This window comes from Suricata suricatta, chromosome 15 (genome assembly GCF_006229205.1).
Source record: "Suricata suricatta isolate VVHF042 chromosome 15, meerkat_22Aug2017_6uvM2_HiC, whole genome shotgun sequence".
Taxonomy (NCBI): domain Eukaryota; kingdom Metazoa; phylum Chordata; class Mammalia; order Carnivora; family Herpestidae; genus Suricata; species Suricata suricatta.
In genome coordinates, this window is record NC_043714.1 from 64,195,975 (window position 1) to 64,213,658 (window position 17,684).

Here is a 17,684-nt window from a genome sequence, read left to right on the forward strand (position 1 = left end):
CTCAACTGACTGAGCCACCCAGGTGCCCCCAGGCTAGTTTCAAACCTCAACTCTTAACGGTTTACAAACCCACTTACATTACAGGTCAGCTGACCGCCCGTGTCTTCTTTATCTCAGGATCCAGCCACAAGGAGCAGCCTCATTTGGGACACGCTGTTCTCTCTGTGAGAGACAAAAGAACAAGAAAGTAGGTGGTTAAAGCCATGAGATGGCTCTTGAGGTGCTCCTGAGATTGGCATATATCATTGCCACTTGCATTTCACTGGTCAAAGTGAGTCATAAAGATAGGCCTGATGACAATGGACAGGGGCATACGCTCCCTCATTGCCCAGGGGGTAGGGACAAGGATGTATAATCCTCTTACCACGAGCATAGTGAATAATTAGGAGCAATAAGACAAGATATAGAACTGATCTTCATTATTGACAGATTCTATATTTGTGGATTCATCTACTTGCTAAAGTTTATTTTTAACCCCCAGATCAATACTTCTGGCACTTGCAGTCATTTGTGGACACACACAGAGCAGCAAAAAGTTGAAGTTGCCTGACGCATATCTTCCCTGCTGAGGTGGAGTGACGCGGCCCTCTGCCTTCCTCTTTGAGCTCTGGTGCAGAGGTGAGCAGAGGACGGGGACAGGATGGGGTGGGACAGTGCTCTGTCCCAGGCCAGTTGGACAGAGTTAAGTCCCAGCTCTGCCCCCGTTAGCCTCAGGCTAGTCACTGAACACTTCTGAACCTTGTTTTCTCAAAATACTTGAATCTACCAGGACGAATTGTTTTTAGGATTTAAGGTTATAATCTATGGTGTGTGTGTGTGTGTGTGTGTGTGTGTGTGTGTGTGTGTGTGTTTTCCCTAGGAGCAGCGGTTTAGTATTCGCGACTTCAGTGTTTGCAGTGACGTTATAGCACGTAGCTATCATATAACTACCCTGAATAATGAGAAGCAGTGTGTCTCAGGTTCATTGGGAGGCCCCCCAAATAGCACCTCTCTTCACCCATGTTCTGAACCAATTGAAAAATCATAAAATGACTAAGATGTGGAGACTTAAAAGAAACTTTTCTTTTGTGTGTTTGTGTGTGTGTATTTTTTAAAATTATAGTTTATTGTCAAGTTGGTTTCCATATATCACCCAGTGCTCATCTCAACAAGTGCCCTCCTTCATGCCCATCACCCATTTTCCCCTCTCCCCCACCCTCATCCATCCTCAGTATTTAAGAGTCTCTTATGGTTTGTCTCCCTCCCTCTCCTTAACTATTTTTCCCCCTTCCCCTCCCCATGGTCCTGTGTTAAGTTTCTCCTGTTTCACATATGAGTGCAAACATACGGTATCCGTCCTTCTCTGCCTGACTTATTTCACCCTTGAGGTCCATCCACGTTGCTACAAATGGCCAGATTTCATTCTTTCTCATTGCCATGTAGTATTCCACTGGATATATAAACCACATCTTCTTGATCCATTCGTCAGTTGCTGGACATTTAGGCTCTTTCCATGATTTGGCTATTGTTGACAGTGCCACTATGAACATTGGGGTACATGTGCCCCTATAAAATGCAACTTTTCTACTGAGGATTGGTAGAAGCTCTACTGAGAGACAGATGGGCTCACTCCCCAGGGCAAATCTGCAGAGCAGACTCACTTTCTCAGGTCACTGGGACCCATCCATCTGGGTAGAGAAGTAGAAACAGGCCAGTGACCCTTCAATGGATTAACTACTCGCTATTGAGAAATATGGACCAATGGCTGCTGTTCATGGATCAGGAAACTCATTCCACCTTGGTGGGAAGATGTGAGGGTCAAAGGTCTGGAAATACTTGGGGAAGAATGGCTCCTCAGGGTCAGCAGGTATAGGGAAAGGGCATTCTTCTCTGACACCTCAGAAGAAGATGCAGACCCAGCTGTGGGCCTAGTGGATGAATTGGGGCTTCCCTCCACCATTGCTATGTGTTGACCACTGTTTCTAGTTTTTGGTCTCAACGTACAACCACAAAAGGGAAATCACAGTCTGGTGTCCTGTGGGAAAGGTGACGTGTGGTGCCCCTGATCCGAGACATCTGGCCAGGTTCCATTTATGGGTCATATGTATACAGTCTGCCTACCTAGGGCTGAAAAAAGAAATCACTCCCTGGTCCGTTTGAACTGGTGATAGAATTGTTTCCCAATGATACAAAGTAAGGAGGAGGACAAGGCAGGTGTTGGTTCGATCTGGAGCATCAGGGAAAGCTGGGGTTGGCTGGTGCTGCTATCATCTTGGCTAGTGTTAGATGCAGAAACCAGGGCATTGAGACTGACAAGTATCATCCAAGGAACAAGCAGTTCAAGAGGAACAATTCATCTTTGTTCTTTATCTTTTCCTGAGAAATCTCCCTGGTAGCTTTTTTAAGGTTAAGTACTAGGGCTGTTTCCTTGGTTACAAAGGCTCACTTACTAGGACAAAGGTGGGGTCCCCGTGCCACCAGTAGGCATTCCAAATGGCAGATTGCAAGTGTGCATATTAGCATCTTAGGTGCTTTGTTAAAGCACCACAAACTAGGTAGCTTAAGACAGTGGAAATTCATTCTCTCACAGTTCTGGAAGATGCAAGTCCTAAATCAAAGAGCCAAAGCTGGCTCATGCTCTCTCTGAGGGCTTTAGGAGAGCTTCCTTTTTGGCCTCTTCTTAGCTACTGGTGGCTTTCCAGCAGTCCTTGGCATTTCTCAGCCTGTGGGTGCATCACTCCACTGCCTCCCTCTCTTTTCAGATGCTATTCTCCTCTACGTCTTTGTCCGAATTGCCTTCTTTTCATAAATACACCAATCATTGGACTAGGGCCCACCCTAATTCAGCATGACCTCATCTTAACTTGATTACATCTACAAAGACCCTATTTCCAAATGAGGTCAAGTTCACCAGTTCAAGGTGGATGTGAATTTTGGGGGAGCACTGTTCAACATACTACAAGTGCCTATGTATGGATACGCATGTGAAATTTATCCTGAGCACATGCTGCACACGTCCATTACTTTCTGTTTCCCATGTTGCTGCCTTAAGTCAGACCCCAGGAACCTTCCAGTGCTTTAAGAGTTTACAAAAAATCCAATTCCTTATTTCATCTGGTCTGATCAATAACTCAAAAAATATATTCCCCCACACCCCACACCAATTATCTGAAAGGAACTAAGGCTCCGAGAGGTTCAGTCACTTTCTGGAGATCACATAGGGCGTGTGTGGCAGGCAGAGGTCTGTTTGGTTCTATGCTTATTCCATGCGGCTGCCCAGAACTTTTAGCTGTAAAAAGCAACATGGTTCTCCTATTGTTTCCCAAACCCCTTTCCCTAACGGAGGAAAAGCCTTTCTTTTTTGCAGTTTGAAGTTGCCTGGCAATGTTCCCCTTTCAGAGACTCATCAATCAATCAGAACTCCAATCGATCAAACAATATCAAGTCCCTGCTATATTTGAAGCAGCTTGCTAGGGGCCGAGAACAGAGGGGGGCATAAAGTCTACAGTGGAGCAGTGAATGAGGCAGATAGGCAAACAAATATCCAGGTCAGGGGATACTTCCCAGCTCTGCTGGTTATTCACCGAGAAAATGGAGGGTTGGGACCTACTCTGGATGCGGAGGGGCCAGTGAAAACTCTAGGAAGGTGATGTTGGAAAGGAGATCTGAAGCATGAGCAGGTTTAGCCAGGTGAAGACGGGACATGGAATGTTCCTGGAAGGGCAAACTGTCAAGTCTGAAAAGAGCTTGGTGGGTTGGAAGGGATGAGGGGAAGTTGGCATAGCTGACAGGGCAAGAAGGAATCAGGGAGACAGGGAGAGGTCTCCTAATATTTTCCACCAGTGATGGTGCTTAGGTTTTGGCAAATGAGATGGTTAAGAAGAGGTGAGAGAGATTTTGGAGAGGGAACCTAAGAGGTTAAGGTGTCATCCTAGGTTCTGACTTGCTGTAATGCATTTCCCTTCATATTCCATGACTCATTGATGACTGATGACTCACATTCACGTCTCCAGGTGAGGAATGACAGGTGGCCTCAGGAAGGGGTGCCCTGCCTCCTGAGTGATGAGGGAGCATAGGGCAAGCTGATAGCCCACCCCCACCCCACGGGATAGGTGTGATTTTCCTAAGGCACTCCTGGCTGCCCAAGAACAAAGGAAAGAGAAAACTAATGGTTAACTGATAGAGATCACAGTCATGCAGGACCGGAGTCTCCATCAGTTTACAAATGTCTTAGTAAATTACAGGAAAAAGGCAATCTTATCAATAGCCTAATCTCCAGAAACCTACATCACCCTTCCCTCCACAGTGATGTGGGGAATAAAGGCAAGAAGGAAATGACAGGTAACATGAAATTTCCTTACATCTTGCAGCCCGTCGACAAATGCTTGTGGCAAGGAGAATAAAACATTTCTCCAGGAATTCCCCACTCTCTTAACGGTAATGCTTTGCTAGAGAAAAAACAACCTTAGCTTGAGATAGCTAGGCTTCTAGTATACCGTGGGTGAGTCCTCTTTAGCACACGAAAGTCTCTTTGGAAACCTCACCACCCCCAGATCCATAGTATATATCAGTCACTCCTCCTAACCTCCGAGCAGCTCATTCTGCATACCTTGGGGACAAGGCAGGGGCAGGGGTGGCAGGGGTGGGAGGGGTGGGGTTGGAAGGGGTCCTATCCCCATGCTTTAATCAAGCCACCTTTGGTACCAAAGACATTTCAAGAATTCTTACTTGGCCGTCGGCTCCACAACCCCACCAACTACCCCCAAACCGCACCTTGGACCACAGCTTTGGGGACCTATTATCGATCATGCCACAGCCCTACAATCTGTCCACCATGGACACTGTCCATGTTCACTGTCAGAGTTCATGGGCCTGCTGTTGTAAGGATGCAGGTCTGAACCAAACTGACTCTATGACAGGTTTCAAGTTTCCCTCTGACCTGGAAGGCCTAAGTGTCAGTTTCTCAGAATCATTAGACTATAGAAGGGCACACATTGCCCAAGGAAGGAAGGACCACCCTTGTAACACCCAATCAGGAAAGGCCAGCTCACACCCTTAACATTTCTAAGGGCAGGCCTAGAGATAGAAGCTATAGATAATCACCTATTGCTTGAGGCTAGTCACCCCCTATGTGAGGGTGTCGGGCCCACTCTGTGATTGGTCAATACTCTAAATGTAGTGATTGGCTCCCACCAAAAGTAACAATGTATGGTTAAAGTTACTGCCAATATTGATAGGCGATAGTGATTGGGTCACTATACCTGTGTCACAATCTCCTGTAACTCCTCCTTCCCAAACTCATAAAGGTCCTACCATGCCTTTGTTTGGGGCTCTCAGCATGGATCCACTGTGCTGGTAAAGTCTGTGAGCCCGAGCTTAGGTCCGGGGAGCCTAAACCTGTAATAAAGCCCTTTGTTTTTGCATGTGTGACTCGGTTTTTGGGGACAATAAAGAAATCTTGGGCATAACACTGTCAAATGGAACCAGCCAGAATCACAGCCACAAACCCAGCATGGGCATCCTTCTTGCCTGTTCATTTCTAAGCACAAGCAGATTTTGGAAGATTGTTCTAATTCAGGTTGAAAAGCTCTTCGATCCTGGTGAGAGAAAGAAAGTGCTGGAAATGAAGCCATTGGTTTCTTAGCCATGGACCTTGGGGCACAGGCCATTTGCCCCAGTGGAACTTTTTGGGGGCCCTTAGGGCTGCCATGGGGCCCCGGGCAGGAGGGAAATTGCAGCTCCTTCTGGGGGCGGTTTAGGGCCCTGCAGATGAGTAGGCACGGGAACCCAGACACTTATAGAAACGAAAGAACATTACCACAAGCACCTTTGAAGTTTAATATATATTTTCATCTGCTGCTTAATTCAAGAAACCATGACTAATAGTGTGTGTGTGTGTGTGTGTGTGTGTGTGTGTGTGTGTGTGTGTGGTATTTATGTGTGTCTGAGTGTGTGTGCATACGTGTGAATGGTGATGTGGAGACAGTGTGAGAAGCTATCTGTGGGGCTTTCCTTGACTATTTGTGCTGTGAATCAAATTCAGATACCATTTATTTAGCACCTACTACGTCCCAGAGGATACGTGTGTTTCGGGGGTGGGGGGGGTGGGACAAAGGCTAAAAGGAAATGTAGATACAATTAAATTTCATTATAACCTGTAGCCCATTGACAAATACTTGAGGCACGCAGAGTAAACCTTTTCTTCAGGAACTCCCTACCTTCTTCATGCTAATGCTTTGCTTGAGGGAAAACCTTAGCTTGACAATAGCTCAGCCTCCAGGATCCTGTGAGTCTTCTTCAGCATATGAAAATCCTTTTGGAAACTTCCCCACCTCTGCCCCCCCCAGCCCTGCAGTATGGAATCAATTGCTCTTCATACCCCCTCAGGCAGCTCTGTCTGCTCAGGGGTCCTGTCCCCCCAGCTTTGATAAAACCACTCTTTTGCACTGAAGAAGTCTCAAGAATTCTTTATTAGCCATCAGCTCTGAACCCCAACACTTCAGACCACATCACCAGACATTGTGGGCCATGCCTCATGTTAAATTATCTTCTGGGTAGGAAATAAGATTCCCATTTTACAAATGAGGAAAGTGAGGTTTAATGAGTTGAACGGGTTGCATCCTACGCTCACCTCTCTCACTGCCTGTGTTGTAATGTCTGTCATGCTTGCTCATCTCACTGTAAGGACGCAGGTCTGAATCAAACTGACTCCATGACAGGATTCAAGTTTCCCTTTGACCTTGAAGGCCTAGGTGTCAGTTTCTCAGAATCATTAGACAATAAAAGGGCACACATTGCCCAAGGCAAAACGGACCACCCTTGTAACACCCGATCAGGAAAGGCCAGCTAACACCCTTAACATTTCTAAGGACAGGCCTAGAGATAGAAGCTATAGATAATCACTTATTGCTTAAGGCTAGTTACACCCTACGTGAGGGTCCTGGGCCCACTCTGTAATTGGTTAACACTCTAAATGTTGTGATTGGGTCCTGCCAAAAGTAAGGAACACTCTGGACAACGTGTATGGTTAAAGTTACTGCCAATGATGTTAGGCAATAATGATTGGATCACTGTACCTGTGTCGCAATTTCCTGTAACTCACCCTTCCCAAACCCATAAAGGCCCTGCCCCCCTCTTTGTTTGGGGCTCTCAGCACGGATCCACTGCGCTGGTGAAGTCTGTGAGCCTGAGCTTATAAGCCCGTAATAATAAATGCCCTTTGCTTTTGCATGTGTGACTAGGTCTCCCTGGCGGTCTCTGGTTTTTGGGGACCATATTGAAATCTTGGACATAACACTCACCTCTGCACTGGGCTTCCAGTCCTTGAAGGACTGATATCTCTGTTCCCAGTGTCTCTACCCTGTACACGGTGCACAGTAGGTGCTTATTGTATTTTTTTCCAGTGGATTTTTTGTTGACATTGAGCATATACAGGAAAGTGTTAAAATGACGTATACAGCTTGATGAATTTTCTCAAAAGAAACACCCTGTGCCCAGCATCAAGGAACACAACTGCATTATCTCAGAAGTCTCCCTGATGCCCTGTTCCAGTCACCAACCCCTCCCCTGGTTCTCACAAGCGGTGACCACTGTCCTGATTCTAACACTACAGCTTCCTTTCGCCTTTTCCTGAACCTGCATGGATGAGGTCATGTATGTGTCTCATATTATGGATGTTCATTTATTCTCACTGCTGTGTAACAAGCATTCCATTCTAGAGCACAGTTGATTTGTCCAGTCTTCTGTAGGGAAACATTTGGTTGTTTCTAGGTTTTGGTTATTAGGAACAGAGCTGCCGTAAATGTTCCGACATAGGTCGTTAGGTAAAAGTGCTCAGTTAAATATTTGATGAAAGAATAATTACTTGCTACATGAGAATTCACTCATTTTATATAATATTTTATAAGTGAAGCCTCTAAATCTGTTATAGAGAGGGAAGTTCATGGGTTTGAGGGAGACATTGGGCATGCAGGAGACTTCCTGAGAAAGTGGTCTTTAAAGAACAAAGGAGGAGATGCTACAATGACTGGAACTCCAGAAAGACCTAGATGGCAAGGAAGGGAGCAGGGCCCAATGCGGGCCCGAAGCTACAGGCTCGACCCATCAAAGGGCTTGGGCTTCATCTGAGAGGCACCAGGGAGTTGTGGATGGCTCTGGAGCTTGAGAGCATAGTTAGGTTCTTTCTTTTCTTCCCTTCCCTCCCTCCCTTCCTCCCTTCCATCCTTCTTTCCTTCCCCCCTTCCCTCCCTCTCCCCTTCCTTTCTTCTTTCCTTCCATCCTCTCTTCCTTCCCTCTCTCCCTCCATCCCTCCTTCCTTCCCTCCCTCCCTCTCCCCTTCCCTCCTTCCTTCCTTCCTTCCTTCCTTCCTTCCTTCCTTCCTTCCTTCCTACTAAAATTATTGTCCATGGTTGCCATGGTGAGTTGGGGGAGAAACCCAAATACCAGAAATCAGGGAGTCAGGGTAAAAGTTGTGAATAGTTCAGTTGTGTGTTAATGAATTTGGTGGTGGTGCGGAAAAGACCTGGTGGCAGAAATTTTGAGAAGAAATAGGTGACACACGAGTGAGAAGTCATATTTAAACATGGTGGCCAGGGTTTGAGCTTGTGACAGAACGGGTCCTGGCCTGGTGGGTGAGCAAATTCAGGGGAGTGAGTGAGGAGGTGCTGCCTTCCACGAGGGAAGGTTCCATGGAGCAGGAGAATCCAAGGGAGGAATCAGGTATAAAATAGTGGATTCTGAATAAAACACTGAGAATCACGAGTACCTAGTTAGGAGACTATAAACCTCCAAAATGAGTCCCAATTATTTTCTGTCATTAGTTAATAAAACACCAGCTTCTTTTCTAACTTTTTAAATCTGTCATTTGTAGCATTTTTAAGGTAAATCTCCTTGGTTTCTTTCTTCCTGGCCTATTTCAAGTGTGGGTGTCATCTGGTTTTCCTGCTGTGTCTGTTTATTGTTTTTCTCAAATAATCAGTTTTTGGTTTTCTTTTTCTTCTGTTGTGTATTTGTTTCTGACTTATTAACTTCTCCTGTTGCCTTTGCTATGTATTTTCTTTGGTTTTTATTCTGCTGTCTTTTCCCTAAATATTTGCAAGCTTAGCTCAATAATTTACAATCTTTCTTCTTTTCTAATATAATATTTAAAGCCATAATGTCCCTCTAAGTGCCATGTTTGGGAAATTCTACAAGTTCGATGTATAGTGTTTTTATTATCATTTAGTTATAAATATTTTCTCATTTCCATTTGGTTCCTTCTTTGATCTTTGAGACTTTTAGAAGTCTATTTTTATAATTTCTAACTATATTTTTTGTTTTGCTATTTTTCTTCAGTAAACTGCACTGTGCTGGAAAACATGGTCAGTATGGTTGCTTCTCTGTTGTTAGCAAAAGCGAGGGTCGCTCTCTAGGTCAAGGGTCAGCACACTATGGCGATCACTGTGAGCCAAATCCCACCTGCTCCTGTTTTTGTAAACAAAGTTTTATTGGAATGTAGCCGTGCCTCTTTGTTTATGTTTTGTCTATATCTGCTTTTGAGCTACACCAGCAGAGCTGAGTAGTTGTGACAAAGGTTCTATGGCCCATGAGATTTCAAATACTCACTCGTTGGCCTTCTAAGAAAAGTTTGCCAAACCTTGTCCTAGAGTCATTATTTTAGTAGAGTTGCAAAATGGTGATTCTATGTTTCTTTTTTTTCCAAGCTTATTTATTTTTGAGAGAGAGTGTAAGTGGGGGAGAGACCCAGAGACAGGGGGGACAGAGGACCCAAGCGGGCTCTGCTGTGACAGCAGTGAGCCCCATGTGGGGCTCGAGCTCATGACCTGTGAGACTGTGACCTGAGCCCAAGTCAGATGCTCAACTGACTGAGCTACCCAGGTGCCGCTATTCTACATTCCTTTTTGAAAACAATTCTAGTTCCATAATCTTTTCTCATTTATTAGCCGGGGCTCTTTCATAAGAAGAAATTTCCCTGCTCAATTATTTGGTTGCCCTGAGGTATTGTTTATACAGGAAAGGCAGGAGAAATGGTTGATTTTCTCCTTTTTATTTACTAGCTTGACCAAATTAATTTATTTCCTTAAATATGACCATTTAAAAGTTACCGTTATGACGTATTTGATGTATTTCATTCCATTGCAATTATTAGCTGATCTATTTGCTATTATCCCTCATGTGTTTTGAAATTGCAAATATGGTTTTTGTGTTTTGCTCGGCTATAGTCACAGCAGCTATTTTACTGATGCACAAATTGTCCCACCTTTGAACAATGGGAGCCTCCTGGTGTGGGCTGTTGTGTTTATATAATCCTTTTGACCTGACACCTGTCATCTTTGATAACTTCTTTGCTCTCTGGTATAACGATGTATCCTAGACTAATCTTACATGCTTCCTGCCCCAGACTCGATAACCATTTTTATTTTTACTGGATGGTCTGGTCTATATTTATTTTGGTTATTGATATATTTGGATTTAGTCCTATCACTTTATTCTGTGTTCTCTATTTGACATTTTTTTATGCTCCTTCTCTTCATCCCTTTTCCTGTGCTTTAGTCACTTTAGGGTATTTTTCTTGACCTCCCTTAATTTTAACACACATCATAACTAAACCAGTCAAATGTTAAATTCTGTCTCTAAATTCCTCCATAAAAATGCAAGGACCTTGGATTCCTGTGTCCCTGGTGTCCCTCCCTCGAACTCACATACTACTATTGTCCATTATTCACATCCAACCTTGTTTTTATCCCAAATTAATCACCAGGGTTTAATTGAATAATTGATTTATTATTGACTTGCAAGTACTGGTTTAGATTTGCCCACTTTTTAAACAGACCAATTTTCTCATTTACTCCTCTTTCTAGAACCTTCTTTCTGATTTTAGTTTTCTTCCAGAGGAAACATGCATTTTAGTAATTTTTTCAATGAACATTAGTCAGTGATAAGCTTGGGTTTGCCTCTCTTTCTGTAAAAAGTGGTTAGTTTGGCCTGGGTCTCTTCGTCTCTCAGCTCCACTGGCTTCTGTTTCCTAGTTCTTGGGGACCATCAGCAGATGATGGCCAAGATATCGCCACGCCTGCTTTGTCTTTACAGCCACTGATCCCAGAGGCCCAGGAGCGTCTATGTTTTTGACCGTTTTCTCGACAGGGCTTTGATTTTCCTGGCTACAATCATGAGCTTCTCTCTTAACTCATTGCTCAGCCTGAGGCTGAAATATCCTGCTTGTCCCTCCTGAAGCCCTGGGGACAGAGCCACTGGAGCAGCAATATTGAAAATGACAGATAAATGACTCTCCAAAGAGGGGCTGGGCAATCTTAGCATCTGTCCACCATGATTATCATATCAGGAATAGTTCACGTTATGGGGCAATGATTTTGTTACATGTGCCTTTCCTAAAAGTGTATTAATCATTTTGTATTTGGTTAGGCAAACTTTTGGACCCAAAAGAAGAACAGAGTGTGGTTTCAGTGTCCATTCTTTGCTTAGCCTCTCCAACCATCCAAGCAAGTAGAGAGCCCTGTGACAGTAGAAGCGGCCAGGTAGGTGTCTGCTGAAATATCCCTTCAGGAGAGAACCGCCCAGAGCAGTGCAGTCAGCTGATGGCTGCAGGGCCTCCAGGCCCCACTTCAGTGCTTGAGCTGAGTGGGTGGGGCTACAAGGGCCGCCATGTCTGCCCAGGGCTGGACTCTTCTCCAGGCAGTCTTTGTGCTGGAGCTCCCCACTGGGCTGGGTGAAAAGTTCTAAGCTATCCTGCAAGGAGGCTCTTCCTACACAATCTTCTTTCTTTTCTCCTCTCCCTTTACAGATGTCAGACCAGCATCATGGCCTGGAGACTTTATCTGCCTTCCCATGCTTCTTCTACCTTCAGCGTACGATACCATTCCCTCCACTGGTCTCTCACGCGACTGACGGCCTGTCTGTGTCAGTTTCTCAGACGAGCTGAACTGACACAGGGCCTTTGAATCACTGGCCACTTTTTTTCTTCCTTTTCTGTTGAAAAATTCTTTCCTCTCCCTCATTTTCTAGTTCTGCATCTACATAAAATGAAACAATAGGTCTTATGAGAAGACAAAAGAGTGATTCAACCCCTGCTTAAAAACCTCCTCTTGGGGGGTGCCTGGGTGGCTCCGTCAGTTAAGCCTCTGACTTGGGCTCAGGTCATGATCTCATGTTCGTGGACTCTGTGCTGACAGCTCAGAGCCTGGAGCCTGCTTCTGATTCTGGTCTCCCTCTCTCTCTGCCCTTCCTCGCTCATGCTCTGTTTCTCTCTGTCTCAAAAATAAATAAAAAACATTAAAAAATTTATTAAAAAACTCTTCCTCTTGGAAGCTGTAATAGTCAGTGTTTTCTGGAGAAACGGAACCAGTAGGGTATGTGTGTGTGTGTGTGTTTGCATGTGTGCATGCACGCGGATGCACATGCACATGTGCATACAGACACACATTCTTTCATTCATTCATATAAAATATTCAGAGCAGGCTAGCAGGCTGGAGACCCAAGGATGGGCTCATGTTGCAGCTTGAGTTTGAAGGCAGTCTACTGGCAGAATTCCCACTTCCTTAGTGGATCTTAGTCTGTGTTCTCGTAAGGCCTTCAACTGATTGGATGAGGCCCACACTAGGAGAGTGAGGTACTTGACTCAAAGTCTACTAACTCAAATGTTAATCTTATCTAAAAAAATACTTTCACAACATTTAGACTGATGTTTGACCAGATGCGTGGATACCATGACCTAACCAAGTTGACACATAAAATTAACCACCACAAGTACCCTCTGGCCTGAGTTCTGCTTTCAAATAACTTGATAGTGAGTGTGTAGAGGGGTAGCTTAATCTGCTCTGATTATTAATATCTTTTGGTAGCTTCTGGGCTAGTATTATTTTCCATGCCTTTCTAAGTCTTCCGATGGTAAATGTTTTAGCCTTTACATGGTCTCTGTCACAACGATGCAACTCTGCTGATGTATAGGAGAGTAGCCACGGACTATATGTTAACAGAGTGTGCTCAGTTCCAATAAAACTTTATTGATGGAAATGGAAATGTGAACTGTATGTAATTTTCACATGGCATGAAATAATATTCTTCTTTGGATTCCTCCCCTTGTCTCCCCGCTCAACCAACTAAGAGCTTTCTTAGCTTTTCAGGCATGCAGACAGGTGGTGGGCAGGTTGGTTTGGTGCCCTTGCTCTGTGCCGTTGCTGTCCCCAGGACAGTATACCTCTTCTTGCATCTTCTCGGCATGCTACTGTTTTCCAGGTGTCCATTCAAGTATTTAATAAAACAGCCTGTTTTGGTAGCTCAAGACTTCAGCTTCCTCGGCAAATGTGCATTTTCACTGAGACTTCTGGGAAGAGTTTCTTCCTCAAAGAAGGATATAATGGTAGAATTTCTCTTGGGGATGTTGGGAGATCCTTTTGTGGAGAAGAGGGTTTTAGCATCGGGCCATAACACCTTAGACATATAGAGTGGTACAACTAGAAGATGCCTTAGCTTATCTCTTTTTGTTCAGGTCATTTGTTTATTCACACACTCAACAGCCATTAAATACCATAAGAGATACACACCTCTGCTCACAATGGGAAGAGTTGAGCATATGTCAGAGTCTTGCCTTTGGTGTTTTCTGAAACAAAGCTTCTGTCTTAGAAAAGCCTTCTTGTTCCTCCAACACTAGGAAATGTTATTTATGCTCCCAAACTCAGGACAGAAGGCAGCCCTTCAGGAATCTTCTACCTTTTCCCTCCTCCCAAGAGAACAAGCTAATTCTTTCTCTAAATTACCCCTGATCCCACCATCCTTCCATGTCTGCACCTGTTTTTATTGATTGATGAACTATGAACCATACATCCTCTTATTTGTCTTGCCTACTCAACACTTAGCATCTTGAGAAGGTATCTTATTCATTTCTAGATCCCAGAGCCTGCTGCATAGTAGGTGCTCAATAAACATGTGTTGATATTATTTACTCATTCAACAGATGTTTTTGAGCCCTTACTATGTGCCAGGCACTGTTCTAACCAGTGAACAGAACAGACAAAAACCCTGTCTTCTAGAGCTCCCACTGCAGTGAAGCAGGAGGTGGGAGACAGGCAGACTTGATAAGTGAGCAAATGACAGTATTTTAGAAGGTGGTAAGTACTATGGAGAAAAGTAAAGCAGGCAGAAGAGGCTGGAAGTGCCAGAGAGTCGAGGTAGGGTTGTAATTATAAGCAGAATGATCAGCAAAGACTGAAAGGCCATGAGGAGAGAGCCACCTTGCTATCTGGAGGAAAGAAAGCCAGTGTTAAGGTCTTGAGGTATGTTCCTGGAATGTCCTAGAAACACCACAATGGGCAGCGTAGCCGGAGCTGAGTGAGCGAGGGGAATAAATACATTTTGCTGCATATATTTGAAAGCTAAGAGAACACAGGTGCCTTCTGGAGACCTGGAGATAAAAAGGGAAACTGAGGCTAAGAGGAATGGATAAGTTTTTTTCACAATATAATACAGCTGGTCAATGTTGGAGCTGGGGCCCTGGGGCCGGACCCCAATCTTCGCTGCAGAGGACACTGCAGGGCTCCGCCCACAGGGAGGCCAGCACCCCACAACAGAGACAAGGGAGCACTCTGCCCTGCAGGGATCTCAGCCTAAAGCCCTGTCTCCAATAACAGAGGAGAATAAGATTCGACCAGACACGGTATCCGGGGAGACAATGGCGGTCAGGGCTTCGTCGCTGCCAGCAATTTTGAAGTTGTCCATATTTCTCTCACAGGGGATGTTTTCTTGCTCTGAAACCTTTTAGCAGATGACAAGGTATTGCCCTGGGTATGTTCCGGAACACCGGTCTTTGCTAAAGTGGTTAGACAGCCAGTTCCCTTCCAAGCCAGGAACTGCCCTGGGGACGAAACCATTCAGAGAGCATTTTCTACTTGCAAAACACTATTCTGACATGTTATCAAGTATTTCTCTCAACAGATCAGTGAGATTGAGAGCTTTCTCGGATATGCTGGACATCTGGGAGAAAGGTGAGGGCCGAGAGGGCCGCTGATTCGGGGTGGTCCCTCTCGTTGGGCGTGGAGTCGTCCTCATCCCTGTCCTCCTCCTCCTCATTTTTGTCTGTGGCCAGGGATGGAAGAGCATAAGGCATGGCTCCTGCCTGCAGGAAATTTATAATCTAGTTGGGTCACATGTTCATTGATTCATCCACGTGCATATTCATTCAATAGTGCCTCCATTCTGTAAGCTTTTACTGAGCACCTGCTATATTCTAGTTAATTATTGGAGATTCAATAACATTAGGAGAAGACTTCACAGAAGAGAGAGATTTTACTTAGTTTTTTAAAAGCATTTTTAAAAGTATATTTATTTGTTTTGAGAGAGAGAGAGAGAGGGAGAGCACAAGCAGATGAGGGGCAGAGAGAGAGGGAGAGAGAGAGAATCCCAAGCAGGTTCTGCAATGTCTGCACAGAGCCTGATGTGGGACTTGAACACATGCACGGTGAGATCACGACCGGAGGCGAAACCAAGAGTCAGATCCTTAACCGACTGAGACACCCAGGTGTCCCGACTTTGTTAGTTTTAAAGGATGAACAGGATTGTATATGGAAAGCAGAACAAAGGGGATGTTTTGTTCAGGCTGAGGGAACAGCACGTGCAAAGAGGAAGAAGCAAGAAAGGGCGTGCGTGTCCAGGGAAGGCTAGGGAGCCTGGGGTGGGTGAAGCCCAGGAGATGGGGCTGCGGTGGGTGAAGGTAAGGGGTGCTGGGCAAGGCTGGACTCAGACCCGCACGCCATGCTGCGCTGAAAGGCACCTTTTCCTCTGGATGACTAGGAGCCATGGACTGACATGATTAGCTATGGTTTTGAGGAAGACGGCTCTGGCTGTAGCACAGGGAATGAGCAGAGAGGAGGGGCAAATCAGAGTGGTCCCTCTGGAAAGAGCGAGGAGCAAGATGCATGGGTGGAGTATGATGGGAACTCAGACCAGGACACACAGCCTGAGAACACCGTGCTGGGAAATGAAGGGCCAGCCTGGAGTGGAGGCTGCCTCAGGCTCATGAAGCTGATGAATGGATTACATCCATCTAACTCTGGGCCAATGGATTAGGAATCTCACTTGCTCAAATTTGTAATATATGTTCTCCAGTGTCATTTTTTTTAATCAGTAAAAAGATTATGTATTGATTTTCTACAAGTTATTTCTCAATTAATTCAGAACTGGTCAGGGAAGGGATTATTATTATTGGACCTTCTCAAGGAATCAGAAGAACAGCCGTACTGCTGGCCCTGACATTAAGGAGCCATTGAATAAATTCCAGCAACCACCTACCTCCAGATTACTCGATATATGAGCAAGATGAAGCCTGTTCATCGAATTCAGGGTGTCCATCAGGCTTTCTGATAAAGTGAGTGAATGTTTCCAATTGATAGAGGAAGGTCATGACGCCATTCAATCTAGACCCACAGAGAGGACAGGGCTGAAAGCTGGGGTTTAGGAGCCCTCAGCGTTCACATGACTAGGTGTTCTGGGAGCCCAGAGGGTCATGTAACCAATACGGGAGGAATCAGAGAAGACTTCCTGGAGGAACGGTCATCTAAGCCATCTTGAAGGATGAGAAGAGGACAAGTGTAATGGATTAAGAGTGAGGATTTGTGGGGTTGCCTGGGGTCAGGCAGGCTGTGGCCGAGGGGGCAGAGCAGTGGCAAGTGGGAGGGAATGCAGCCAATAACAGCATATGTGCATGTTGGTGTTGCTCATAAGCAGCAGTTTCAGTGAAGACAAATAAGGATAGAGAGGCAGGTGCAGGCCAGATAATAAAGGTACTTTTCCATACCATTGAAGTTATCAGATGAGGAATAATAGAACCTTGAATGATACCCCAGTAAAGGAGACAGAACCAAGAGAGGTGATTTGAGAGGAACTTTTGGACGGTGGAGAACTTGATAACCATTTGGATGATGGGACTGAGGGTGAGCTGTGGCCTGAGGCCGTTTATAGGTTTCAAGGTACAGCCTGGAATGGCGGATGCGGTTAACCTCTGTGAAATATTGGGAGTTCTCATCTTCCGACCTAAGAGCACCTTGCTGGTGCCTGGTGCATCCTGCAGTGTGGATGGGGACTGGGTTCTGGGTCCGCCCCCCGGGCTCTGGGAAGCGTTATGCATTTCCTGACAAAATGGCAAAGTACAGCACGCACTGCTCCTTCTCTCTTTCTTGTGGCCTTGTATTCAGGGGCTTCATGAAACCTTGGAGGGATAAGCAGGAGAAAAAGTCAGGAGAACAGTTTTCCTGCTTGCCTTGACATTATCGAGTTATTGAATAAATGCCAGCAACCACTTACCTCCACATTACTTGATAGGTGAGCAAGATAAAGCCCTGTTTGTTTAATCCAAGGGTGCACATCAGGCTTTCTGATCAACTGAGTGAATGCATTCTTAACGGATACAGGAAGGCAGCTGCAGTAAAAATCTTCCAGGCTTCAGTTTTGAGTCTGCCAGGAGGCAACACGTCGTTGTGATCAGAGAACATGAGCTGTAGCACCAACACGTCTGAACAGCAGCTCTGAGAGCCTTGAGCGGGCAAACAGTCTCCCTTGAAGAGTGGAGACAGTAGTAATCTAAATTAGGATGCTGCTTGGCACGGTGATGGCGGGTGCATTCAGCTTCATCTCCTATTTCTTTTTTTTAAAGTTTATTTATTTTTGAAAGAGAGAGAGGGAGAGCCTGGGTAGGGAAG

General features: G+C 45.2%; 2 long non-coding RNA genes across 4 annotated transcripts in view; one reads left to right on the plus strand and one right to left on the minus strand.

Moving 5' to 3' along the window:
- LOC115279084 overlaps positions 1-215 on the minus strand; it is a 10,142-nt gene extending 9,927 nt beyond the window's left edge. Inside the window, exon 1 of the long non-coding RNA XR_003903196.1 lies at positions 78-215. This is a non-coding gene — a long non-coding RNA (uncharacterized LOC115279084). The remainder of the gene's footprint in view (positions 1-77) is intronic.
- Positions 1-12,121, plus strand: part of LOC115279085 — a 19,262-nt gene extending 7,141 nt beyond the window's left edge. For all 3 annotated transcript variants that reach the window (XR_003903197.1, XR_003903198.1, XR_003903199.1), the window contains 3 exons: positions 482-618; positions 11,401-11,513; positions 11,780-12,121. This is a non-coding gene — a long non-coding RNA (uncharacterized LOC115279085). The remainder of the gene's footprint in view (positions 1-481; positions 619-11,400; positions 11,514-11,779) is intronic.
- The last annotated feature ends 5,563 nt before the right edge of the window (positions 12,122-17,684 follow it).